Source organism: Mesoplodon bidens (assembly GCF_964165515.1).
Source record: "Mesoplodon bidens genome assembly, chromosome: 4".
NCBI lineage: Eukaryota > Metazoa > Chordata > Mammalia > Artiodactyla > Ziphiidae > Mesoplodon > Mesoplodon bidens.
This window is the reverse complement of record NC_138160.1, coordinates 154,735,521-154,762,476: the sequence shown is the minus strand read 5'-3', so window position 1 is coordinate 154,762,476 and position 26,956 is coordinate 154,735,521. Positions and strand designations below refer to the sequence as shown.

The 26,956-nt window shown below is 37.2% G+C and overlaps 1 pseudogene across 1 annotated transcript; it reads right to left on the bottom strand.

Annotated features, from left to right (window-relative positions):
- Window positions 1–575: 575 nt before the first annotated feature.
- Window positions 576–25,740, bottom strand: LOC308616799 (dual specificity protein kinase CLK4-like; annotated as a pseudogene). Its single transcript has 14 exons — window positions 25,548–25,740; window positions 24,716–24,781; window positions 20,643–20,713; window positions 19,051–19,204; window positions 17,909–17,999; window positions 17,446–17,512; window positions 14,381–14,497; window positions 14,122–14,288; window positions 13,821–13,915; window positions 13,441–13,570; window positions 10,584–10,666; window positions 1,620–1,699; window positions 807–897; window positions 576–726 (listed from the first exon to the last, which is right to left on the bottom strand). The product of its transcript is annotated as a dual specificity protein kinase CLK4-like (transcript).
- Window positions 25,741–26,956: the final 1,216 nt, after the last annotated feature.

Genomic DNA, 26,956 nt, shown 5'->3' with positions numbered 1-26,956 from the left:
ATGAATGCTACTTACCACCACTGACATCAACCAATGAAACAGAACACAATACTTACAATTTAATGAAATTCCAACAGCAAACAGTTCCTATGGGTTTTGGTTTCTAATACCTGCCTACCTAAAGTTAATAATACTTATTACCTGTTCAACAATTACAGAAAAATCTTTTAAAGTTAAGGAAAGTTTGAGGTAAATAAACAATATTCATTTAAGAATGAAGTAGTCAAGATTTCCTTTTACTCAAAAAAAACAAAAAACAAAACACAAAAATCACTTCCAAGAGTCAACCTCCATGTACAAAAAAGCAAGATCAATCACTAGACACAAAGGATATTCCAAAGGTCTTTAAAAATGGTAATTAATCTCAAAAAAGGAAAATTAATTTTAGCTTTTATATTTCATTCATTATCAAGACCATATTTGCTTAACAAGATAATTATGCAATTGATACAAAACATACAGCATTTACACTTAACTGTACAAAATAATTTAAGGTTTATAAAAATATTAGAATGTTTAGAGTTGACTGACACAGTCTTAAATAATCTCTTCTAGAGAAGTATAGTAAAACCACTGATTTCCATTTTATTTCTTTTTTAATAAGTCAAAGAAAGGATGCTGCAATGCTTCATCCAAGGTAATTCTTTTCACTGGATCATATTCTAACATTCTTTGAATCAGGTCAAACAGTTTCTCATGTTCTTCATCATGACAGAGCATAAATTCCTGAGGGGAGAAATGACTTTGTTTAAGAAAGACAATAAAAAATAGTTAAAACAGGTTTTTTTGGGGTTTTTTTGTTTTACCTTTAATGGTTTGCAGTGTCTCGTAACATATCTACCAGCAGAACTATGTTCCTCCCAATCTAGCTGATTATGATGAAAATACTTCTGTTTCCTATAGGAAAGAGAAGTCTGGATTAAATTTTAAGAAAAAAAGAAACCCCAAACCCACATTCTTACCCTGCCCCAAACAGGGGATTGGGGGAAAATATGGAACCATAGACATCTCTCTATATATACATAAACATACAATTTCTAAAAATCTCAGCAATAATTATATTGGATACCTTATATGGTATTTTTCCTAATCTTGTACCCTCTGAAGTTTTAGTATCCCACCTAAGTTGTACCATATGTGAAACAATGCCAGCTTCAAAAACAGAGGTTCCTAGATCCATTCCTGTAAATTCTGATTTCACTAGATCTGGAATGGGGCTAGAAATCGTTAACAATTCCCTGGATGACTTCTGCGGTGAAGCTATGTTTTGAAACCACTTATAGTATTCTTGTCCAAAGACGTACATGTGGTTTGCAACAGTCTGGAATTCAAATTTAGATAGGACTCCAAAATCAAGCTCGTTTTACTACTCTATGTATTATTTTTAAATCAACCTAGGAAAACATTTATGCAAAGGTTAACCTGAGTATAAAAACACCACTTTATTTACTGGATCACAAAGTAAATATTGCATTACTTTTCAAAAACTTGACTTCATGAAAAATAATTCAAAATCTACAGTCTTTGGAATAAGCAATAACAACAAAGATGGGTTTTCTATAGTTTGAATATAGGCCACTGCATGTACACAATAAGGACTTTAATCTTAAAAAGCATACCTTGTTTTCTGAATCATGTGTGTTGGTATGGGTCCTAATATACGTTCCATCATTACCAGGTGTTCTTTATCATCATTAGTCTAAAAAAATAGGAAAAAGAAACTTAGCACTTTCCATTTCCCTACATGCACATAAAAGGATAACACAAGAAAACAGTGTGTCCGGGACTTCCCTGGTGGTCCAGTGGTAGAGAATACACCTTCCAATGCGGGGGATGTGGGTTCGCTCCCTGGTCGGGGAACTAAGATCCCACACGCTGCGGGGCAACTAAGCCTGCCCACCACAAGAGAGCCCACGAGCCACAAACTACAGAGCCCACACACTCTGGAACCCACACACCACAAGTGGAGAGAGAAAACCAACGTACCGCAACAAGAGAGAAGCCCACGTGCTGGAATGAAGACCCAATGTAAACCCCCCAAAAAAGTCAATAAATAAATGTTAAGAAAAAAAAAAGAAAATAGTGTTTCCATAAAAGGACTAGATTAGACATCTGTACAATTTATATTACACTCTACTTCAAAGATGGAATAAAACTGAATGAGCTACACTGTCTGATTTCTGAAATGAATTGGTAAGGTTTGTATAGCTGATTGAGGAACAACTTTTTTTTTTTTTTTTTTGTTTCTAGATTTTTTTTTAATTAGTTTCTGCTTTATAACAAAGTGAATCAGTCATACATATACATCTGTTCCCACATCCCTTCCCTCATGCATCTCCCTCCCTCCCACCCTCCCCATCCCACCCCTCCAGGCGGTCACAAAGCACCGAGCTGATCTCCCTGTGCTCTGCGGCTGCTTCCCACTATCTATCTACCTTACGTTTGGTAGTGTATACACGTCCATGCCTCTCTTTCGCCTTGTCACAGCCCACCCTTCCCCCTCCCCATATCCTCAAGTCCATTCTCAAGTAGGTCTGCGTCTTCATTCCCGTTTTGCCCCTAGGTTCTTCATGACATTTTTTTTTAAATTCCGTATATATGTGTTAGCATACGGTATTTGTCTTTCTCTTTCTGACTAACTTCACTCTGTATGACAGACTCTAGGTCTATCCACCTCATTACAAATAGCTCAGCTTCGTTTCTTTTTATGGCTGAGTAATATTCCATTGTATATATGTGCCATATCTTCTTTATCCATTCATCCGATGATGGACACTTAGGTTGTTTCCAGCTCCGGGCTATTGTGAATAGAGCGGCAATGAACATTTTGGTACATGTCTCTTTTGGAATTATGGTTTTCTCAGGGTATATGCCTAGTAGTGGGATTGCTGGGTCATATGGTAGTTCTATTTTTAGTTTTTTAAGGAACCTCCATACTGCTCTCCATAGTGCCTGTACCAATTCACATTCCCACCAGCAGTGCAAGAGTGTTCCCTTTTTTCCACAACCTCTCCAGCATTTATTGTTTCTAGATTTCTTGATGATGGCCATTCTGACTGGTGTGAGATGATATCTCATTGTAGTTTTGATTTGCATTTCTCTAATGATTAATGATGTTGAGCATTCTTTCATGTGTTTGTTGGCAGTCTGTATATCTTCTTTGGAAAATGCCTATTTAAGTCTTCTGCCCATTTTTGGATTGGGTTGTTTGTTTTTTTGCTATTGAGCTGCATGAGCTGTTTATAAATTTTGGAGATTAATCCTTTGTCAGTTGCTTCATTTGCAAATATTTTCTCACATTCTGAGGGTTGTCTTTTGGTCTTGTTTATGGTTTCCTTTGCTGTGCAAAAGCTTTGAAGTTTCATTAGGTCCCATTTGTTTATCTTTGTTTTTATTTCCATTTCTCTAGGAGGTGGGTCCAAAAGGATCTTGCTGTGATTTATGTCATAGAGTGTTCTACCTATGTTTTCCTCTAAGAGTTTGATAGTTTCTGGCCTTACATTTAAGTCTTTAATCCATTTTGAGCTTATTTTTGTGTATGGTGTTAGGGAATGATCTAATCTCAAATTTTACATGTCCCTGTCCAGTTTTCCCAGCACCACTTATTGAAGAGGCTGTCCTTTCTCCACTGTACATTCCTGGCTCCTTTATCAAAGATAAGTTGGCCATATGTGCGTGGGTTTATCTCTGGGCTTTCTATCCTGATCCACTGATCGATCTTTCTGTTTTTATGCCAGTACCACACTGTCTTGATTACTGTAGCTTTGTAGTATAGTCTGAAGTCAGGGAGCCTGATTCCTCCAGCTCCGTTTTTCGTTCTCAAGATTGCTTTGGCTATTCGGGGTCTTTTGTGTTTCCATAAAAATTGTGAATTTTTTTGTTCTAGTTCTGTGAAAAATGCCAGTGGTAGTTTGATAGGCATTGCATTGAATCTGTAGATTGCTTTGGGTAGTAGAGTCATTTTCACAATGTTGATTCTTCCAATCCAAGAACATGGTACATCTCTCCATCTATTTGTATCATCTTTAATTTCTTTCATCAGTGTCTTATAATTTTCTGCATACAGGTCTTTTGTCTCCTTAGGTAGGTTTATTCCTAGATATTTTATTCTTTTTGTTGCAATGGTAAATGGGAGTGTTTTCTTGATTTCATTTTCAGATTTTTCATCATTAGTGTACAGGAATGCCAGAGATTTCTGTACATTAATTTTGTATCCTGCTACTTTACCAAATTCATTGATTAGTTCTAGTAGTTTTTCGGTAGCATCTTTAGGATTCTCTATGTATAGTATCATGTCATCTGCAAACAGTGACAGCTTTACTTCTTCTTTTCCAATTTGGATTCCTTTTATTTCCTTTTCTTCTCTGATTGCTGTGGCTAAAACTTCCAAAACTATGTTGAATAAGAGTGGTGAGAGTGGGCAGCCTTGTCTTGTTCCTGATCTTAGTGGAAATGGTTTCAGTTTTTAACCATTGAGGACAATGTTGGCTGTGGGTTTGTCATATATGGCCTTTATGATGTTGAGGAAAGTTCCCTCTATGCCTACTTTCTGCAGGGTTTTTATCATAAACGGGTGTTGAATTTTGTCGAAAGCTTTCTCTGCATCTATTGAGATGATCATATGGTTATTCTCCTTCAACTTGTTAATATGGTGTATCACATTGATTGATTTGCGTATATTGGAGAATCCTTGCATTCCTGGAATAAACCCCACTTGATCATGGTGTATGATCCTTTTAATGTGCTGTTGGATTCTGTTTGCTAGTATTTTGTTGAGGATTTTTGCATCTATGTTCATCAGTGATATTGGCCTGTAGTTTTCTTTCTTTGTGACATCCTTGCCTGGTTTTGGTATCAACGTGATGGTGGCCTCGTAGAATGAGTTTGGGAGTGTTCCTTCCTCTGATATTGTTTGGAAGAGTTTGAGAAGGATGGGTGTTAGCTCTTCTCTAAATGTTTGATAGAATTCGCCTGTGAAGCCATCTGGTCCTGGGCTTTTGTTTGATGGAAGATTTTTAATCACAGTTTCAATTTCAGTGCTTGTGATTGGTCTATACATATTTTCTATTTCTTCCTGAGTCAGTCTTGGCAGGTTGTGCATTTCTAAGAATTTGTCCATCTCTGCCAGGTTGTCCATTTTATGGGCATAGAGTTGCTTGTAGTAATCTCTCATGATCTTTTGTATTTCTGCAGTGTCAGTTGTTACTTCTCCCTTTTCATTTCTAATTCTATTGATTTGAGTCTTCTCCCTTCTTTTCTTGATGAGTCTGGCTAATGGTTTATCAATTTTGTTTATCTTCTCAAAGAATCAGCTTTTAGTTTTATTGATCTTTGCTATGGTTTCCTTCATTTCTTTTTCATTTATTTCTGATCTGATTTTTATGATTTCTTTCCTTCTGCTAACTTTGCGGTGTTTTTGTTCTTCTTTCTCTAATTGCTTTAGGTGCAAGGTTAGGTTGTTTATTCGAGATGTTTCCTGTTTCTTAAGGTGGGATTGTATTGCTATAAACTTCCCTCTTAGAACTGCTTTTGCTGCATCCCATAGGTTTTGGGTCGTCGTGTCTCCATTGTCATTTGTTTCTAGGTATTTTTTAATTTCCTCTTTGATTTCTTCAGTGATCACTTCGTTATTAAGTAGTGTATTGTTTAGCCTCCATGTGTTTGTATTTTTTACAGCTCTTTTCCTGTAATTGATATCTAGCCTCATAGCATTGTGGTCAGGAAAGACACTTGATACAATTTCAATTTTCTTCAATTTACCAAGGCTTGATTTGTGACCCAAGATATGATCTATCCTGGAGAATGTTCCATGAGCACTTGAGAAAAATGTGTATTCTGTTGTTTTTGGATGGAATGTCCTATAAATATCAATTAAGTCCATCTTGTTTAATGTATCATTTAAAGCTTGTGTTTCCTTATTTATTTTCATTTTGGAAGATCTGTCCATTGGTGAAAGTGGGGTGTTAAAGTCCCCTACTATGATTGTGTTACTGTCGATTTCTCCTTTTATGGCTGTTAGTATTTGCCTTATGTATTGAGGTGCTCCTATGTTTGGTGCATAAATATTTACAATTGTTATATCTTCTTCTTGGATCGATCCCTTGATCATTATGTAGTGTCCTTCTTTGTCTCTTCTAGTAGTCTTTATTTTAAAGTCTATTTTGTCTGATATGAGAATTGCTACTCCAGCTTTCTTTTGGTTTCCATTTGCATGGAATATCTTTTTCCATCCCCTTACTTTCAGTCTGTATGTGTCTCTAGGTCTGAAGTGGGTCTCTTGTAGACAGCATATATATGGGTCTTGTTTTTGTATCCATTCAGCCAATCTGTGTCTTTTGGTGGGAGCATTTAGTCCATTTACATTTAAGGTAATTATCGATATGTATGTTCCTATTCCCATTTTCTTAATTGTTTTGGGTTCGTTATTGTAGGTCTTTTCCTTCTCTTGTGTTTCTTGCCTAGAGAAGTTCCTTTAGCATTTGTTGTAAAGCTGGTTTGGTGGTGCTGAACTCTCTCAGCTTTTGCTTGTCTGTAAACGTTTTAATTTCTCCATCAAATCTGAATGAGATCCTTGCTGGGTAGAGTAATCTTGGTTGCAGGTTTTTCTCCTTCATCACTTTAATTATGTCCTGCCACTCCCTTCTGGCTTGTAGAGTTTCTGCTGAGAGATCAGCTGTTATCCTGATGGGGATTCCCTTGTGTGTTATTTGTTGTTTTTGCCTTGCTGCTTTTAATATGATTTCTTTGTGTTTCATTTTTGACAGTTTGATTAAAATGTGTCTTGGCGTATTTCTCCTTGGATTTATTCTGTATGGGGCTCTCTGTGCCTCCTGGACTTGATTAACTATTTCCTTTCCCATATTAGGGAAGTTTTCAACTATAATCTCTTCAAATATTTTCTCAGTCCCTTTCTTTTTCTCTTCTTCTTCTGGAACACCTATAATTCGAATGTTGGTGCGTTTAATGTTGTCCCAGAGGTCTCTGAGACTGTCCTCTGTTCTTTTCATTCTTTTTTCTTTATTTTGCTCTGCAGCAGTTATTTCCACTATTTTATCTTCCACCTCACTTATCCGTTCTTCTGCCTCAGTTATTCTGCTAGTGATCCCCTCTAGAGTATTTTTTATTTCATGTATTGTGTTTTTAATCGATGCTTGATTCATCTTTAGTTCTTCTAGGTCCTTGTTAACTGTTTCTTGCATTTTGTCTATTCTATTTCCAAGATTTTGGATCTGGGAAATAGAATCTTGGATCATCTTTACCATCATTATTCTGAATTCTTTTTCAGGTAGACTGCCTATTACGTCTTCATTTGTTAGGTCTGGTGGGTTTTTATCTTGTTCCTTCTCCTGCTGTGTGTTTTTCTGTCTTCTCATTTTGCTTATGTTACTGTGTTTGGGGTCTCCTTTTTGCAGGCTGCAGGTTCGTAGTTCCCGTTGTTTTTGGTGTCTGTCCCCAGTGGCTAAGGTTGGTTTAGTGGGTTGTGTAGGCTTCCTGGTGGAAGGTAGTAGTGCCTGTGTTTTGGTGAATGAGGCTGGATCTTGTCTTTCTTGTGGGCAGGTCCACGTCTGGTGGTGTGTTTTGGGGTGTCTGCGGACTTTTTATGATTTTAGGCCACCTCTCTGCTAATGGGTGGCGTTGTGTTCCTGTCTTGCTAGTTGTTTGGCATAGGGTGTCCAGAACTGTAGCTTGCTGGTCGTTGAGTGAAGCTGGGTGCTGGTGTTGAGATGGAGATCTCTGGAAGATTTTCGCCGTTTGATATTATGTGGAGCTGGGAGGTCTCTTGTGGACCAGTGTCCTGAAGTTGGCTCTCCCACCTCAGAGGCACAGCACTGACTCCTGGCTCCTCAATTTGGGATGATGTGTTGTCTATTCATGTATTCCACAGATGCAGGGTACATCAAGTTGATTGTGGAGCTTTAATCCGCTGCTTCTGAGGCTGCTGGGAGAGGTTTCCCTTTCTCTTCTTTGTTCTCACAGCTCCTGGGTCTCAGCTTTGGATTTGGCCCCGCCTCTGCGTGTAGGTCGCCGGAGGGCGTCTGTTCTTCGCTCAGACAGGACAGGGTTAAAGGAGCAGCCTCTTCGGGGACTCTGGCTCACTCAGGCCGGGCGGGAGGGAGGGGCACGGAGTGCGGGGCGAGCCTGCAGCGGCAGAGTTCGGCGTGACGTTGCACCAGCCCGAGGCGCGCCGTGCGTTCTCCCAGGGAAGCTGCCCCTGGATCCCGGGACCCCGGCAGTGGCGGGCTGCACAGGCTACCGGAAGGGCGTTGTGGACAGTGACCTGCGCTCGCACACAGGCTTCTTGGCGGCGGCAGCAGCAGCCCCAGCATCCCACGCCCGTCACTGGGCTCCGCGCTTTCAGTCGTGACTCGCGCCCGTCTGTGGAGCCCCTTTAAGCAGCGCTCCTCTCCTCGCGCACCAGGAAACCAAGAGGGAAGAAAAAGTCTCTTGCCTCTTCGGCAGCTCCAGAGTTTTCCCGGACTCCCTGCCGGCTAGCTGTGGCACATTAGCCCCCTTCAGGCTGAGTTCTCGCCGCCAGCCGCAGTCCTTTCCCTGCGCTCTGACCGAAGCCCGAGCCTCAGCTTCCAGCACCGCCCGCCCTGGCGGCCGAGCAGACAAGCCTCTCGGGCGGGTGAGTGCCACTTGGCACCGATCCTCTGTGCGGGAATCTCTCCGCTTTGCCCTACCCAGGTATGTGGGGAGTTTCTTGCCTTTTGGGAGGTCTGGGGTCTTCTACCAGCGTTCAGTAGGTGTTCTGTAGGAGTTGTTCCACGTGTAGCTGTATTTCTGGTGTATCCGTGGGGAGGAAGGTGATCTCCGCGTCCCTTTTTCATTTTTTAAAGCAGGCATCAGATATGATATAGTTTGCCAATCCTTGCTCTGAAGAGCAGAGTCTATGTGCAATGCTTTTTAAATCCATTAACTACTGTGCCTAGCACACTGCTTTCAAAATGTTCTTAAGTCATGACAGGAATAAATAATACAAGCTCCATTATCTTCAAAAAGTTCCTTAGTTGAAGACTATTTTGCAGGGTGGAATTAAAATATAAACAACATCTCACACCAAAGTTAATAATCGACGCTTAAGATCTCAGAATGATTTACAATCATAAAACCATCTGAAGGATTTTATATGTGTCAGAATGAAGAAAGCATGCACTGTGCTCAACTTTTTCCTTGACCCTATAGCTTACTACCACAAAACCAGACACCACCCCCGAGAAATGTCCGACAGCTACGTTCTAGATATCAAACTTGTCTACAAACTCAGAGTACTTTTAACAGATCTCTACGGAGTAGACAGAAGTTTGGTGAGGTGCCCCATAGCAGTGAACACATATATTCTGCAACAGCCACCTAAGTGACTTATAATTCATCACAGCTTCCTCCCTCCTCATCCTGCATTGCCATAACCTCAAAGCAACCTTGACAGTATTAGCCAGGAACTTCCTTACCACCCTCACCCCATCCAACAACACACCTTGATCAAATCACAACCCTCTTAAAGTTCTCCAATGGTTACACCACTTGAAGCTTTCAAGACTTTTAGTTTTCCGACATAAGCAAAATTATGAGCAAAACAAGTAGAGACCTAAATAATATTTTCTCCTTTTTGTTCTGCCAAGTAAGCCAATAACTATTATCATTTCATAGAAAGAACATTTTAATACCAAAAAAAAAAGAGGAGAGATAATTTCTAAATGAAAGCCAGAACGGCAACCCTACAAAATCATTTTCATTTTAGACCGGTCTACATTTGGAAACCACTGACTCCTAGGATAAAACAAATACCTTTCTATGGCAAACAAGTCCACTATGAATCAGTACTTGCCTACTGACACCATTTTCCTATTTATCCAAGACACTCCGGCAGCACTATTCATCCTTCCTCAACTAGAGTAGCTTCCTTTATGCCTCTTGCATTTATGAATACCATTTCTTCCTGATATGGCCATCACACACTCTAGTTTTCTGACAAACTCTTACTCTTCCTTATAGCTTGGATTAAACTCCCTATTCCTCAGTGATGCCTTCTCGAAGGAAACTTAACTGTTCACCTTTTCTGGGTTCCCTTCTACATTGTTCCATTATAGCAAGTATCACATTGTACTGTACGTTTTCCCATGTCTATCCTGTGTATGTCTTCCTTGAGGAGAGAGATGCTGTCTTTTCATTTTTATACACACAGTGCTTAGAAATGTGCCTAGGGTGTCATACATGCTTAATACAACTTACTGTTTCTGAATTCTTTTAATAAAAGTGCAACATAACCAGAGCTGAATTAAAACTGACCATAGTAACACTAATGTAAATTTATGAAAGAACATCACAATAAAATGGATCATATGAAGTCAATATGAACCACGTGTTTAAAAGCTCCACATGCAGAATGAATTATGACCATTCACTGAGAGTATTTCATTCGACTATGGTTTTAGAGAAGGATGACTATTTTGCACATGGAAGTTTACATCTTAAGAATAATGACACTATGGCAACTTTCCAATATGGAAACAAAAACTTTAACATGCCTTTAACATTAAAGCTCATTATGAATCAGTAAGTAACATTTACTAAATACATACCTGAAAGACTGTGAAACCAAGGTAATATTCAATAAGAATGCAACCTATGCTCCAAACATCACATGGCTGAGACCAACCTAAAGCTATTTAAAAACAAAACCAAACATTTTATTATGCAACCATTTTTAATTGCCAATACACAATATCTTTTCCTATGTGGGTGCTCTCTTTATATAGCCCATTTAGGAGAATATGATAGTAAATTCAGGGTTTACATTTTTAGTTTTATACCAAACATTATTCAGTATGCTTTCAGAGTCCTCCATATCCCTGTATCAACTTACAGTATTTTAACCTGGGGGAGGAGGCATTTTATGGAAAGTAAGAGGGGTTAGCAAATATTCCATAGTCTCTGAATTGCTTGTGCAATGAGGAGCACTGTTATACCCACTTAACGGTTGTTCTATGAAATTTTACATTTTATTAGTGCAAACATAGGTCAATAATTATCCTCAGAGTGTAATTACTAACCCCTTATCAATTACCATCAGCTTGATATCTGAGTTTATTTCTTCCATTAAAAGAAATAGTAGTGTCACATAAATTATGTAAGAATTATAATGGATATTATAAGCAGTGTCACCCATAAGCAGAATTATACAGATATTTAAAGTTCACATAGACAGGTATCTATATATGTACTTTCAGGTTGTCTATACATGATCATATATTTTCTCCTTCAGAATTCTCAATAGTAACATTATGCAGAAAAGAAAAAAACACCTAGCCTTAAGTCTCTATCTATTTAGAAAGGAAAAGAGTAAACCTAAACCATACAGATGTTTTAACCTTTTATACATTACGTTTTTAATAAAAAAATAATGTACAAATAAAACCTACTTTAAAAGACATTTCAATTACTTTCAGTAACATTACTGAATTTAAAGACAAAGGAAGAAACAATATATTCAAGGAACTTGACTATGATTTAGCCATTTTTGTTAACCCTCATGGTACTTATCACTTGAACAAAAGGATAATGGAGCATGGTTTCTACTTACAGTAACACATACAAAATCTGCAAATGATAGAGCTTGGATCTAAGATGAAAGTTTTCTTTTCCAGCTACTCCTGTCTCCCAGTACAGCTTTCTCCCAAGTGACTGTAAACTACCTCATTCTCTTATGGCTCAGCTCTCATACTCTTTGGAATTTCACATCATTCACTTTTACCAACTTCTGTTTACTACCAACACCCAAGACATGAGACCAACTGCCCTCCTCAGTGGTGGCACCTGACAACATCTTCCTCTTCAACCTAATTCTGCCTTAATCCTCAGGAGTAACACTTCACAAACACACAAAGAACCCTTCTAATCTTCCCATCTGTTCATTTCTTTTCCTAAACACCAATAACCCCAATTTCAGATTTATATCAACTATCCCCAGCCTGGCCACACATGGGACTGTATTATTACTAGGAATCACTGTATCTTACACAATCTAGGAGGAGGCCATTAACTAACTGTAAGATACACCACTGTTTTATGAACCAATAACCAAGAAAAAATGCCGTTTTGTCTTATGTTTCCTCACATGTTAAAATGTGGAGAAAAATCTTCTTCTTAAAATTGATAAAACACAGCAAGTTATCTCTTTTTAAGCTCTGAAAATACCTATCTGTCCACAATCTCCTCCCACACTCTTTTCTTTTACCTTCATTGCAGGCTTCAGTCCTCAACCATGAATACACTTTCTAAACTACTGCAACACAGCAGCTTCTTTCAGACCATACTAAGCAGAAATCCTAGTAACATCACTCTCAAAGATGAGCTCCAAACCTGTGCTATCCTATGTGGTAGCCACTAGCCACATGTGGTTATTTAAATCGAAAAGTTTAATTAATTTAAAATTCAGTTCCTCAGTCACACTGGCTATACTGAAAGTACACAGTAGTCTACGTGTGGCTACTAATGGCTACCATGTTGGATAGTGCAGATATACAACATTTCTATCATCATGGAAAGTTCTACTAGCCAGCACTACAAACTATTCTTAATTTCCTGTCCCTTTTACTAATTCTTTACTCTAGGTAAACATCATTAGTTTGCTCTCACACTCATATTCTCAACTACCAAGTCCTCTTAGACAAAAGGTAAAAAGTGGAAAAGACTGATTCCACAAAGATGTTTTACTATCAACCTCGGTTGAAACTTACTTTTGGCAAAGTAATATGCTTATACCATTTAACTATCTCCCAATATCACCTGATCTGAATTTTTCCCACTGTCTCCAAGCCCCCAAATCCATCCCTGACTTCCTTGCTCTATCAACATGACTCGGTCTCGAACTTTTAAATTTTGAGGCATAAGATGTGCTCTCCCTCACTGAGTTCCCTTTTATTAATATTGAAAAACGCTGCACCTTAACTAATTTTCCTTTCCATGCTGTCCCATGTCAAAGATGATCAAAGAAGCTCTCCTCATAGACTAGCCCCTCTTTCTTCTCCTCTTAACCTCCATCCACCCTACATCTAGACGTCTGCCAGCCAAATCTTTAGCATTTTCCCCAGCACCATGCTTTGTGATGAGACGAAAAGAGGTGCCCACATCGCTTCAAAATCACACTGCTGTCATGGACTTAGCCAATACAGCTTGTTCTCTTATGATCTTGTAAGACTGACTTGTTCAAAAAGAACCACCACCTGGAATATCCTTACAGATGATATCACATTTTTCCCACTCAGGAAAAATATTTATAGCAATGTCCAGACAGCTTTTATGAAAACAGAAAACATTTTCTGTACACTGCTGAGAAAATTACAGCTATCTCCCAACTACCTGCCCCCCAATAAAAGCTATAGAGAACAAAAAATCTCTTTTTCAATTAAAATATCAGGAAGTCTGGTATCTACTAACCCAAAATGACCTCTGGAGCTCTGTAATGCCGTGTAGATACCAAAGTGCTATGATGTTCATCATCGTACGTTGCACTTCCTAAGTCAATAATTTTGATATCTGTGTTTTGCAGTGTGCGTTCATCACGTTTCTAGAGATACAGTTAAGTAAACAGAAAGATCAATAAAGATATGAAATATTTTATAGCACTATCCAAAAGGCTTGCACATGAATTCTCTTTTTGATTTTCAAAATAACCCCATGAGAAAGGCAAAGGATTACCCTTTTTGGGTTAAACGTCAGGATATAATAAGCCTCAAAGGTAAAATTCCTCATCCAAGGATCACCAAGTTAAATTAATTTTAAAGACAACTACCAAAATTAAAACAAGTGTAACTTACTATTTTTGAATTATACTTGACTACATAGTCAGACTCCACAAATAAAATATTTTCAGGCTTCAGATCTGTATGGGTTAATTTATTATGATGCAAAACTACAAAAGAACAAAAAGACATTATTAGTTTCACTTACAAATTTAATCTGTACCGGGGGAAAGGAGAATTAGTAGTAGAGGTAGGGATCAAAAGTGGTTTCATCTTTACTTGCAACGTGCATTTTTAGTGACAATGGTTTGATATGTTGCTTGTCCAATAAAACCTTTAATTTACTGGTATTTAAAAATTTAACAAGTATACTTACAATTTATTGACTGACAGATTTGATATGCCATTTGCCTGATATGGTCAATTTGAAATGGCAGAAAGCTATTTTCTTTAATGAAATCATAGGTACTAAGTCCCAGGAGTTCGAACACAATACAAATATGACCATGATGATCAAACCATTCTAGCATCTGGACACATCGGCTGAAACAGATCAGAATACAAATAATTCAGTTCACAGAATTCTGATTATTTCATGTAACATAATGGATCACAGTTCCAAGTTTCTTACTTACAAGACATTATTGGGATCAGTACTATTTAAATGTTCCAATACTTCGATTTCTGAATGAGCTGCTTCACGATATTGTCCCACATTTTTTATGATTTTCATTGCGACATGTATGCCACCCCTTAAAAACAAAATGAAAATGGTAAATGTACAGAAGCGCGTTGAAGACATGTATCCTCTAGAGCAGCTGTCACCAACCTTTTTGGCACCAGGGACCGGTTAAATGGAAGACAATTTTTCCATGGTTGAGAGGAGGGTGTGATGGTTCAGGTGGTAATGCAAGCTATGGTGAGCAGCAGATGAAGTTTCACTCACTCGCCCACTGCTCACCTCCTGCTGTTAGGCCCAGTTCCTACCAGTCCACGGCCCAGGGGTTGGGGACCCCTGCTCTAAAGCATCATCTTGTTAAGTACCAATCACTCTATGCTATTTTCCTAAAATAATCTTTCAGGGTATATTATAGCAGATCTATAAACATTTTTTTCAAAACATTTTGACAAAATATACATTATACAGAGTGATGATTTCTCTTAATACTTATGAACGTTAATGTTTGTTTCCAAAAGTTAAAATTTACCTAGATATTATAAGTAGTTTTTTTTAAAAAAAGGATAAAAATATAAACCTTGAACATACTACTGCTGAAAACATTCACTCATTCGCCAGGCTGCACCGAATGTGCCAGATGTTGCATTGGAATCACTGTTAGAAAGAGCTTGTTCCATGTACCTCACAGTCTAATGGAAAAGACAGACACTTGAACAACTTATCATTAGGTTAGAAGTGCCTGGTATAAGGAATAGAGAGAAGAAAGAACCTAACCATCAGAGTTAGGGGAGCTCAGACTTCTTCAGAGAAGAAAGACAACTATCAGTTTGTTAGATAATTCTGGCAAAGGAGACACCAGCAATAAGTCATCAAGCCAAAAAAATGTTTAGTGCATTCACGGATGCGAATAGGTATAAATAGCAACAATGTAGGGTAGCGTGTTTTAGACCGGGGCATCTGTAGTACTTCCTAAAAAGTACAGAGGGAATTCCCTGGTGGTCCAGTGGCTTAAGACATGAGCTTTCACTGCCGTGGGCCCAGGTTCAATCCCTGGTCGAGGAGCTGAGATCCCGCAAGCCATGTGGCACGGCCAAAAAAAAAAAGCCGTAAATGATTTTGAGGAAAAGGATTTCCAAATCTTCAGCTTCCTTCGGTCCTCTTTTCTAAACCTGATCTTCTTGAATACAAGCCAGCAGTCAACCCTGCATTTTTCACTATGGCCTTCCCGCATTACAAAAGAGAACCCCATGCACGTGAAATTAATATGGCAAGGTTTGTGCCCCAGGCTGTTTATAAAAAAGAAAGAAAAAATTCTTTGAGGCAAAAATTTTTCTAGTTGCTGGATAGCAAACCGATTCCAAACTCATTTCTTTTGACAAGGTCCCAATGAAGTTGTGGTCTGATATATAATCATCAAAATAAATTTTTAATGATTTATCTCCCTATGATGTATAGCATATATGTCAAGACTTAAAAGAATTACTATAAAACTGCTGTGACAAAACTTCTTCTAGTCTCATCTACTTCATCATATGGACAAGTTTTCTAACTGCTAATAAGCTATAAAAATGAACAGTGCTAATAGCTATAAAAATGAAAAATGGATAATGGTGTTAGCTAATGCTACTATAGTAATCATATTGCAGTATATAAATGTTCAAACCAACATTATACACCTTAAACTTATAAGCTTTCATATTACTTGTCAATTAAAAAAAAGAAAAATGGAAACTTAATGTTAAAACAGTAAGATTTATCTATGGACACAGGAACTCATTTTTCAAAGGCCCCAACCATCTCAATAAAAGATATATTTTCAATTACATTGTATATTTTAGGTCTAATAAGTATCAAAATTTGTAACAGATTTTTACTTGATCAATTGAATACTATTCATTGGAATATCTCAAATACTCAAGTCTTGGAACTTCAAGAAATTTTTAAAAGACCTAAATGGGACAACTAGTGAAATGTGAACCAGGTTGTAGATAAGCTGGCAAAACTTGAAAATGCATATAACATGTAAATATAGAGAATGATTAAACACTGTAAAATGTTAACATTTGTGGAATCTGGGTGAAGAATATATGGGAATTCTTAGCAACTTTCCTAAGTCAAAGTATTTCAAAATATCTTAAAATTTTACTTTATGGTCACATTTTTGTCATAGAGAGGAAAGGGTGATAATAAAAGACACTTAGGATAATATTCTTTATGAAAAGAGAAGTAAAATTTAAGTTCAAGATAAAGCATTTCTAAGTATTCAAGAAAAGTTTGTTCATGGATGACAGGAGGTATCAAGCTACTGTATTTAGAGTCCCCCAAACATATTTAGAAAGAGAAATATGTTTTTTTTTTAAAAAAATCTCCTTTTACAATAAGCTGGAAATTACATCCTCAACTATTTTATGATGAAAAGTTGAGATGTCAATTTAGAAATGTGCAGTTTCCACTAAACTGTTGTAAGACGTTCACTTACAAAAAAATTTGCAACTGCAGAATAGAGATCCTAGAGGAAAACGTGAAAATGAAGCAGAGAGGGTCAAATAACAAAAAGTTTAGTATAACTCGTTAAAGAATCTGGACTTTATTCTGTAGGCTTCAAGTAATATAATTTATTTATAGTTTGAGAAGCTAACCCTAACGTGCAAATATTATCCTTTGGAAATAAAAGTTTTTGAACCAAGAAGATTAGACATGCTAATTTATTGTCTCTGCAATTCAAAAGTAGGGTAAAGCACTCCAAATCTCTTATAGAAAGCTAAGGACCTAAGTTCTGGGAAAGTCTTCACTTGAACACAGACATTAATTTCAATGAACTCCATCTGATAAAAATTTTCAACATTCTTGGTCAAAATCCATACTTATGGTAAATAAATCATACACAGTCCAAGAACTTTTGAATACTTATACCTCCCAGGAAAACACATAGCTACCACTTAAATTCCATTTCATCTAAATTATGGATCCTTCTCCACCAAAAATATCAGAATGTTCAAAAAAGAAAAACAACAAACTTACATGCCATGATCAATGCACTCTACAACTCTGCCAAAGGTCCCTTCTCCCAAAGTGTTCACGATTTCATCTAAAGTGAGGGGGGAGAAAGAAGTGTAAGTACATGAGTACAAATTATCAGTTATTCAAATAATGAATGCTTAAGTGTGGAATTTTTTCAAATGCTCTCTATTAAAGCATAATTAAGGTTCCAGCACTCAAATTATTTTATTTTCAGCTGCTACAAAAATAATTTAGATAGAGCTATCTTTCTTGCTCTAATCTCAAATTCCACTGATTATTTTGGAACTTTAGAGTAGAAATATTTAAACTCTATAGAAAAGAAGAAATACAAAAGAACAACAAACAAACCCACAAAAAAAAACAAAAAAACAATGAAGAGTTCTTTAGCCCCCCGCTGACAAACTATTCTTAAAAAGATTATTCTGTCTGCAAAGTTTAAAAAGTGTTGAAAAATATTCTATACATCTTGCTTTTAGAACGTCTCCACTTTGACAGATAAGGTAACCCTCTTCATCATCTTCTATACTCCTGGATCTTTTCCTTTGGTGGCTCTTCTGGAACGGCAAGTGGGCAGCACCAAGATCGTCCTGCCAATCAATATAGCAGAGTGAATTCAGGGCAGAATACGCAATTCATTCAGCGGGCAGATATTCAGGCATTCAGATAAGAACCAGGCCACGAACAGTTGGCAGGAGCAATTTCAAATTCAGTCCCCAGAAATTCACAGGACACAGTTTATGTTACAGAAGAAAAACATGGCAAGATTTTCAGATAAGTTACTTAAAGTGGCAATAGAAAAAACAACACAATTGTCTCTAAAATACTGACTTAATTGAAGTCTGAAATTTAAAGAATGCAATGTCATGATCTATTAATCTCGTTATAAAATAGCCTATGCTGTGAGTTGAAATGTCTAGTTTGGCAGGAAAATGTTTTAAAATGTCAAGATTAGTACAAATTGATACTGAGCAATATTTTTAAACATACTTATTAAAATAAAAGGGGAAAATAAAGGCTAATGTCAATGTTTGATCTAATCAATGATAGTTCTAGTGAAGAAAACTTGGGGAGGAAAATAATAATTCATAGTTTACTGCAAACAAGTGAAGATTCATGAGTGTAAAAAAAAAGGGCAGGCTTTCTGGACAATAATTTCCCCTTCAGCACCCACTTTCAGAACTCCAATGGAACTAATTGCAGATTGTGCTATACACAGGGTAAGTATCCACCAGTGCAACTTTCTACATTTGTCTCCAAGTACTGGAAAAGGGGTTTCTTTTAAAGTAAAAAATGTTTAAGATGAAAGAAAAGATGGGTGCTTCATCTTTTCATATGATTATGTTATAAAAGATAAAAATATTTTTAACATTAAAATCAAGAACCTCATGATCTGGTCTGCAGAAAATGAGTAAATGTGGGCAAATGAGGACTTACTAATAAATGCAGATAAGTTGTAAGAATTTGGAAGTTTCCTTTAAGGATTCAAGTAATATAAACACAATTATATTCATATAGTATTATAAACTTTTTCAAACTTATTGGCTCAGTAAGAGCTTTTACACACAAATAAGTATCCACCCAAAATAAAAACAAAATCAATCATACCGAAAGTGACTGATTACTTGAACAGTGTCTATTACACTTCCTTTTAGGACTGCTTCTCCAGCTTCGGACTGAAGATTTACTGCAGTGAATTCGATAACTGCTTTCAACATCTGTGTGATAACGTCTAGGAACATATCCTTTGCAGTAGTCATTTCTGTATTCATCAATGTTAGGAACGTATCCTTTGCAGCAGTCACTTCTGTATTCATCAATGTTAGGAACGTATCCTTTGCAGCAGTCACTTCTGTATTCATCAATGTTAGGAACGTATCCTTTGCAGCAGTCACTTCTGTATTCATCAATGTTAGGAACGTATCCTTTGCAGCAGTCACTTCTGTATTCATCAATGTTAGGAACGTATCCTTTGCAGCAGTCACTTCTGTATTCATCAATGTTAGGAACGTATCCTTTGCAGCAGTCACTTCTGTATTCATCAATGTTAGGAACGTATCCTTTGCAGCAGTCACTTCTGTATTCATCAATGTTAGGAACGTATCCTTTGCAGCAGTCACTTCTGTATTCATCAATGTTAGGAACGTATCCTTTGCAGCAGTCACTTCTGTATTCATCAATGTTAGGAACGTATCCTTTGCAGCAGTCACTTCTGTATTCATCAATGTTAGGAACGTATCCTTTGCAGCAGTCACTTCTGTATTCATCAATGTTAGGAACGTATCCTTTGCAGCAGTCACTTCTGTATTCATCAATGTTAGAAACGTATCCTTTGCAGCAGTCACTTCTGTATTCATCAATGTTAGGAACGTATCCTTTGCAGCAGTCACTTCTGTATTCATCAATGTTAGGAACGTATCCTTTGCAGCAGTCACTTCTGTATTCATCAATGTTAGGAACGTATCCTTTGCAGCAGTCACTTCTGTATTCATCAATGTTAGGAACGTATCCTTTGCAGCAGTCACTTCTGTATTCATCAATGTTAGGAACGTATCCTTTGCAGCAGTCACTTCTGTATTCATCAATGTTAGGAACGTATCCTTTGCAGCAGTCACTTCTGTATTCATCAATGTTAGGAACGTATCCTTTGCAGCAGTCACTTCTGTATTCATCAATGTTAGGAACGTATCCTTTGCAGCAGTCACTTCTGTATTCATCAATGTTAGGAACGTATCCTTTGCAGCAGTCACTTCTGTATTCATCAATGTTAGGAACGTATCCTTTGCAGCAGTCACTTCTGTATTCATCAATGTTAGGAACGTATCCTTTGCAGCAGTCACTTCTGTATTCATCAATGTTAGGAACGTATCCTTTGCAGCAGTCACTTCTGTATTCATCAATGTTAGGAACGTATCCTTTGCAGCAGTCACTTCTGTATTCATCAATGTTAGGAACGTATCCTTTGCAGCAGTCACTTCTGTATTCATCAATGTTAGGAACGTATCCTTTGCAGCAGTCACTTCTGTATTCATCAATGTTAGGAACGTATCCTTTGCAGCAGTCACTTCTGTATTCATCAATGTTAGGAACGTATCCTTTGCAGCAGTCACTTCTGTATTCATCAATGTTAGGAACGTATCCTTTGCAGCAGTCACTTCTGTATTCATCAATGTTAAGAACGTATCTTTTGCAGCAGTCACTTCTGTATTCATCAATGTATCTCCGGTCCCGATAATATCTCTCAATCAAGAACCTTGCTTCTAAATAATGACTGCAAACACATTAAAGGATTTAAAATTACTCTTTTCATTCTAGAATGCTTTAACGTTTAACCACATTTTAATGTGGTTAAAATAAAACATTCTCTCAAGAATTCCTGGTTTCAACAGCTAACTCAATAAAAGAAAAAAATACAAATTGATGTATTAGAATTTATACTTAACTCACAAAACTTAAATAATTTTACTTTAACCAACAAGCAAATGGGTACATATATCTCTATTAATATATACTGCTATGAAGGAACAAACATTGGGTCAAATCATTCAACATATTCAGTGTTTACTTGATTAAGTGTCCCTTTACCTTCTGGTGAAAGTTAAGACCAAAAATTCACAAAACTGCTCTTCTGAAATTCATCAATCTTATGATATATGCATCTGTAACTAAGCTCTCTTCCTTTTGCAGAGCCACACACAACATGAGGCAGGCAAAACAGGATTCCTTTCCTTCTTAATGTAAGTTAGGTATCTCTGGCACACAGAGTTCTTTCACAAAAGGTGTATTAGAGCTAAAAGGAATCTTAAATATATTTCAGGCCTTTCATTTTACAGATGACTACACTGAGATCCCTAGAAGGAAAACGATTTGCCATGGTTGTAGAGCACATTCTAAATCCTATTGTATGTGCCAGTATTATTATACACACCACCTATTCCATCTCCTCTCCTCTATTTCGAGCTTCCTGTATCTTTCTGAGAAATAGGCAACACAGTTTTTGAAGGCTGCTTCATGTGCCAAAAATATCCAAAATATATGCCCCTCAAATGAGAAAAGGTTCTTGTCATTGCTTGCTTAGGATTTCCCAACCCCCTACTTCCCTTTGCATTTTGAATTTCCTGTCACTCCTGCTTGTGAAATAAACAAGAATTCAGGGAAAACAGCATCATCTGGTGCCATAGTGCTTACCTTCTTTTTTTATTTTTTTTAATTTTTTTGCGGTACGCAGGCCTCTCACAGTTGTGGCCTCTCCCGTTGTGGAGCACAGGCTCCGGATGCGCAGGCCCAGCATCCATGGCTCATGGGCCTAGCCGCTCCGTGGCATGTGGGATCCTCCCGGACCGGGACACGAACCTGTGTCCCCTGCATCAGCAGGCGGACTGTCAACCACTGCACCACCAGGTAAGCCCCATAGTGCTTAACTGCTGAATCTACAGATCCCTTTGAAAATCTAATTGAGAGGTATGGACCCTCTTCCCTAAGAAACACACAAATGCGTAAACAAAACTTGGCAAGGAATTTCAGAGATCATGGACCTAAGGAAGTCAATGGATTCCAGTTAAGCAGCCTTGATTTGATGGAAAGAAAAAGACAGAGTCAACTGACCCAGTTTCCTGTCCCCCTCTCTACCTGGGATGAGTATCCTTTCCAACAGTGGGAAGCTTCAAGAGGGATGCACGTGGAGCACTGAGGGAGAGAGGGGACACCTGCCCAGTCAGACACACCAGCTAAAATAATCCTGACAAGTAATGGAGTGACAGATGTTAACTAGACTGCCCTCACTAACCTCGTTCTTTTTCCCAGAATATGTTGTCATTCGTTTTTCTCAGGAGGCTGGTTTATGCAAAAATAAAGGAGAAGCATCTCTAAAACTGCTACTCAACAGGGCTGGCATCAAATCCAGGCTGGGGAGATGCAGAAACCCCCTTTCCCCAGTGTCAGCCTTAAGTTCTAGCCATTGGAGAAACAACTCAGGATATTAGGGTCTAAATCTGGGTCTAAGTCAGGGATCTGATCAGTTGCTTGGAACCGTTAAGGGAGAGACCTACAATACGTCAAACTAGAAATTACCATACTCTAAAGGGCATCTGTTTAATTCTGTAAGACATCCTTCCCATAAAAGTCTAAAATGTATCGGAAAACTCTAACACTAATAATCCTTAGCGGGACTAGTGCATGAAATTAGAGCTGCTGATAATCCATAAATAATCTATAGAATAACAAACATGGAGTGAAGTAATACTATGAGGATAAACTAAAAAGATGAGGACCTCTTCAGCCTACAACAACCGAGCCTTAGAGATTATATAAACAAAGTCTACAGAATTATAAAGGCTATATGGACAGAGTGAATAGGATGAACAGACTGATTGAATTTCTAAAAATAGTCACTGAATGTCCAGTGAATATTTCACTGTAGTTCTTTAAAACAGCCAAGACTAATGAGGCTATGGGCATTCGTTTCTATTTCCACACAGGTCCTGTGGAAGATAAAAAATATATGAGGCAAAATCCCTGCCAACAAATAACTGTTCAATTTGAGATTACTCACACAAAAATAAAACAAAACTCAACCATGCAGGAAATGCCGAAAGCCTGGATATGAGTGCTTAGGAGAAAAAACTCATAATGCTTAAAATGGTCAGGGAAGATTTCGTGAAAAAGAAGGGAAGAGTTGCATCTTATAGGGACATCAGGATTTGGATAAAGTAGGAAGTAGAAGTGGTGCCAGGAAAGAAAAATGGCATATGACCATCTTACATTTATAGAGTACTTTTAGCCAGAATGGTTTAGAGATGAGTTTGTCTACATGTTACTTAGGAAATAGTAAGTAGACAATTTCAGCAAGAGCAATTTTCACATAGGGGAACATAGGCAAATAAATAAGCTGGGAACAGATCATCCAAAATCTTGCATGCCAGGCTAAAGGGCTTAAAACAGTGTTTCTCAAAGGGTGGTCTGTTTATTAACAATATCGAAATACTGAATTTTTAAAAATGAAGATCCCTGGACCCCAGGTCAGACTCACTGAATAATCTGGTAATATGCATTTTAAACATACCTCCAAAGTGATTCTATTCACACTAAAGTTTGAGAATCACCGGTTTAAGGCTTGATACTCTATGTTACAACAAGACATTTAAGGATATAAAATGTGTTCACAGTGTTCACAGCCACATCAGTCTTCCTGTGTAGAATTAATTGATTAAGCTTGTAGGAAGGGAGCAATTCACAGGCTACTTACAAATCAGAAAGAAAAGACACTCTGAAATATATAGGAAAAAAGGTAAGATAATTGATATACAATAAAAGCGCTGATAAATCATAAGAAAAATATGCTTTAATAGAAAAAATAGGCTAAGAATACAAAAATAATGTTCACAATCAACTAGACTTCAATTAAAAAAATATTCAAGTGTTCAATAAGCACATGACAGAGGACAAATTCAGCAGAAATTTAAACATTCAAATGAAAAGAAAACACTATTCTTGGCATTTCAAAATACACAAGACTAGTGACAGCATGTCGTAGGGAGTGTAACTTGGTACAAACTTTCTAGAAAAATATGTGGAAAAATATGTGAATATGTAGCAAGAGCCTTATAAGAGGTCACACCCTTTCACTTGAAACTGTCCCTTCTTAGAACCTATTTTCAGGAAATATTCAGAGGCAAAGATTTGTATACAAAGATATTTTTCAGAAGAAATAACTTTACATCCAAATGAGGGACTAGCATCCTACCAAGAGTACCTTCTTTATATGCTTCTGTATTTTTCATTTTTTTTCCAATAATTTTACAAAAGAAAAACTCTTATGAAGATTTGAATCTTGAAAAAGACTATTAGATTACTCCAGATTACGGAGAGCAATTACCACCAGACATCTCTGGTGCCAATATCAAAGAAGAAACTATTGGCCTAGTGGTTATTGCACTGACTCAGTATCATCTTGATGTGGTTAATTGTGAATATGAATAACTGTTCATCATTCATATCACTTCCTTTCGACACATACAATGCATAATAAATCCATGAATGGTTAGTACTATATGTTAAGGCTTACAGAGTATTTTGTAGTTATCATAATATAGGGTACAGATATTCTTGTATAATACATTAATTAGCTCAGGTCATTGAAATCCTGGCATAGATTCTCCCTCTTCCCTCCATATGATAGTGTGTGAAGAATGATTAGTCTGCACTGATTAACAACAAGCTCACTGTTCTACAGAACAAGTCTGTTTTGGCATGGAGAAGGAAAAAAATTGCATACTGTTTTTTAAATAACGCCAGTTGGCTAATTTAGAAAGCAATCTGGCAAACAGTCCCAGTGGAACATCTGCACAAAACAAGGAGAAAACATAGAACCACCAAAAACAAATGAGAAAGGGAAATTAACGGAGGACAGAATGAAAGAAACTCTATTCACCTAGGCTTTGTTTAATCATTTAGGAACTTGAAAAATTCCTTCAATTCTATATAAACGTAGTACCTCCAAATTTTACACTGGTAAGAATACAACAGAACAGGACACATGCCATTGGAAATTTTTAATGAGGTCCTTCTTACAACAGCCAAGCTTCTAAAAATCCCAAACATATCCACTGGCCTTATCTACAAATATAACCTGTAGAATACAGTATAAGCAACTAATCCCCAACACACTTTAACATTCTCACACACCACATGCTATTTTTCCATCTGGATGAACTCCTCCTGACCCTTCATTAGCTCTCATTTGTGGAACCCTAAATAAGTGCCCCAATGTACAGCTCTCCCTACTACATACAAGTTAAAGGCACACACTGGTCCTTTAATCACTTACTTAACTTTCGTGTGTCTCATTTCCCACAACTATATTACTGGCAGCTGGGACTCCAGCAACTGTTTCCTACAGCTCCCAAATGTACACAGATATGTGAGAGTAGGAACTCTGTTCTATTCACAGCAGTGTCTAGCATATAAGAGGCACTCAGTAAATATTTTCTGAATGAGTATTTGTTGACTGATTTATAAAACAATCTGACAGATGAAAGCTATATAAGCTAATGACAAGTCATTACAACTATTAGTGTTAAAATGGTACTAGTTCAAGCGTAATTTACCAATAAGATTCTTTAAGCTGGTGACGTGGTTTACAATGTCTGTTCTCTTGTGTACTACTGTGGGATCTCCTTTTCCGTTTGTGACTTCCACTGTAGCTTTCATGTCCCCAGCTTTCTCTGTTATCCCAGTCAGGGCAGTGAGTTCTTCTGGAATGCCTCATCTGTTAATGGAAATGAAAAGTGAGTTGTGGAATTTACAGATGGTTATATTTAGTAAATAAAATATTTCACATTAATATTAATTAAATAGAAAAAAACCAGCACATGGGGTCATACAGGTTCTAAAATCTTCATAGGTAATGGTTCCCAAGGCATGGAGGCACTATCCCACTGGTATGTCAGATGATTCTAAGTGGCATACACACCTAGTACTAAATGATAACACTGTGAGACCTTAATGCATTTTCTTTTCATTCTTCTGGATAAATTCTCAGCTTGGTGCATATCTTCAACTAACACTTGCTAACTGCCATTTTTAAAAAAAGAGTCAGGATTCAGGCTTACAGCCTTCAGTAGACAACAATATCTAGCTAGAAATTAATAACTTTTTTGGTTTTATTTTTATCATTACCTTCTTTCTATGGTAAATTATTACTAATCTCTTAAGTTATTGATATAGTCAAATTATTAAGTTATTGATGTTAACTTTAAATGTGAACTAATTTAAAACAAATATCGCAAGTGTCATGCAGCTTTGTTGAAATACTGTGATACAAATAACTGAAGTCAGAGAAACACTTAGGGATATAATATAGGAGATGACTGTTTATTTTCAGATCATCCTGCAACCATTCTTAAAATTAAACATATTTGTTGTAGATCTGGGGTGACTGAAGAAATGAACCTATAAGGATGAATATGGTCACACTGAAATCAGATAATTGTGACAATTCCTTGGCTCCAGCTACATCCTCACAGGTTCCATTCAGGATCAGGATCTGTGTTCTAACAATGTCATCCCATTCTGCCTCTTCAAATCTTAATTCTTTCACAAAGCAGTCAAGTTTTTAACAGTGATGTCCAAACTGTTGAAGAGGGTGAGGTTCACAACTCAGCAAGGAGCTGAAAACAGGTAAAATGGAGCAAAACCAACTTAGTTAACCTCCTTCAGTTAGCCCAAATGACTCAGTAACAAGCAAACAAATTCAAGTAAAAAATTTAAAAGATTTCAAATGAATTAAAAGACTTTAAAATGAGGCATCTCCTGGGAGGTATTCCCTAAGAAAATGTAGGTATCATGCCATCAGGGACCGAAGCCACCAAATATTTAGATCTTTTAACTCACTTCTCTTGTTGATTCTTAGGTCCAACAAAAATCCTAAAACTCTAGTCAGGGTTCTCACTGGAAATTGATAAGTGAGCATTCTGATTTACATAGTCATTTGAATATGGGAAACTGAAATAAATGA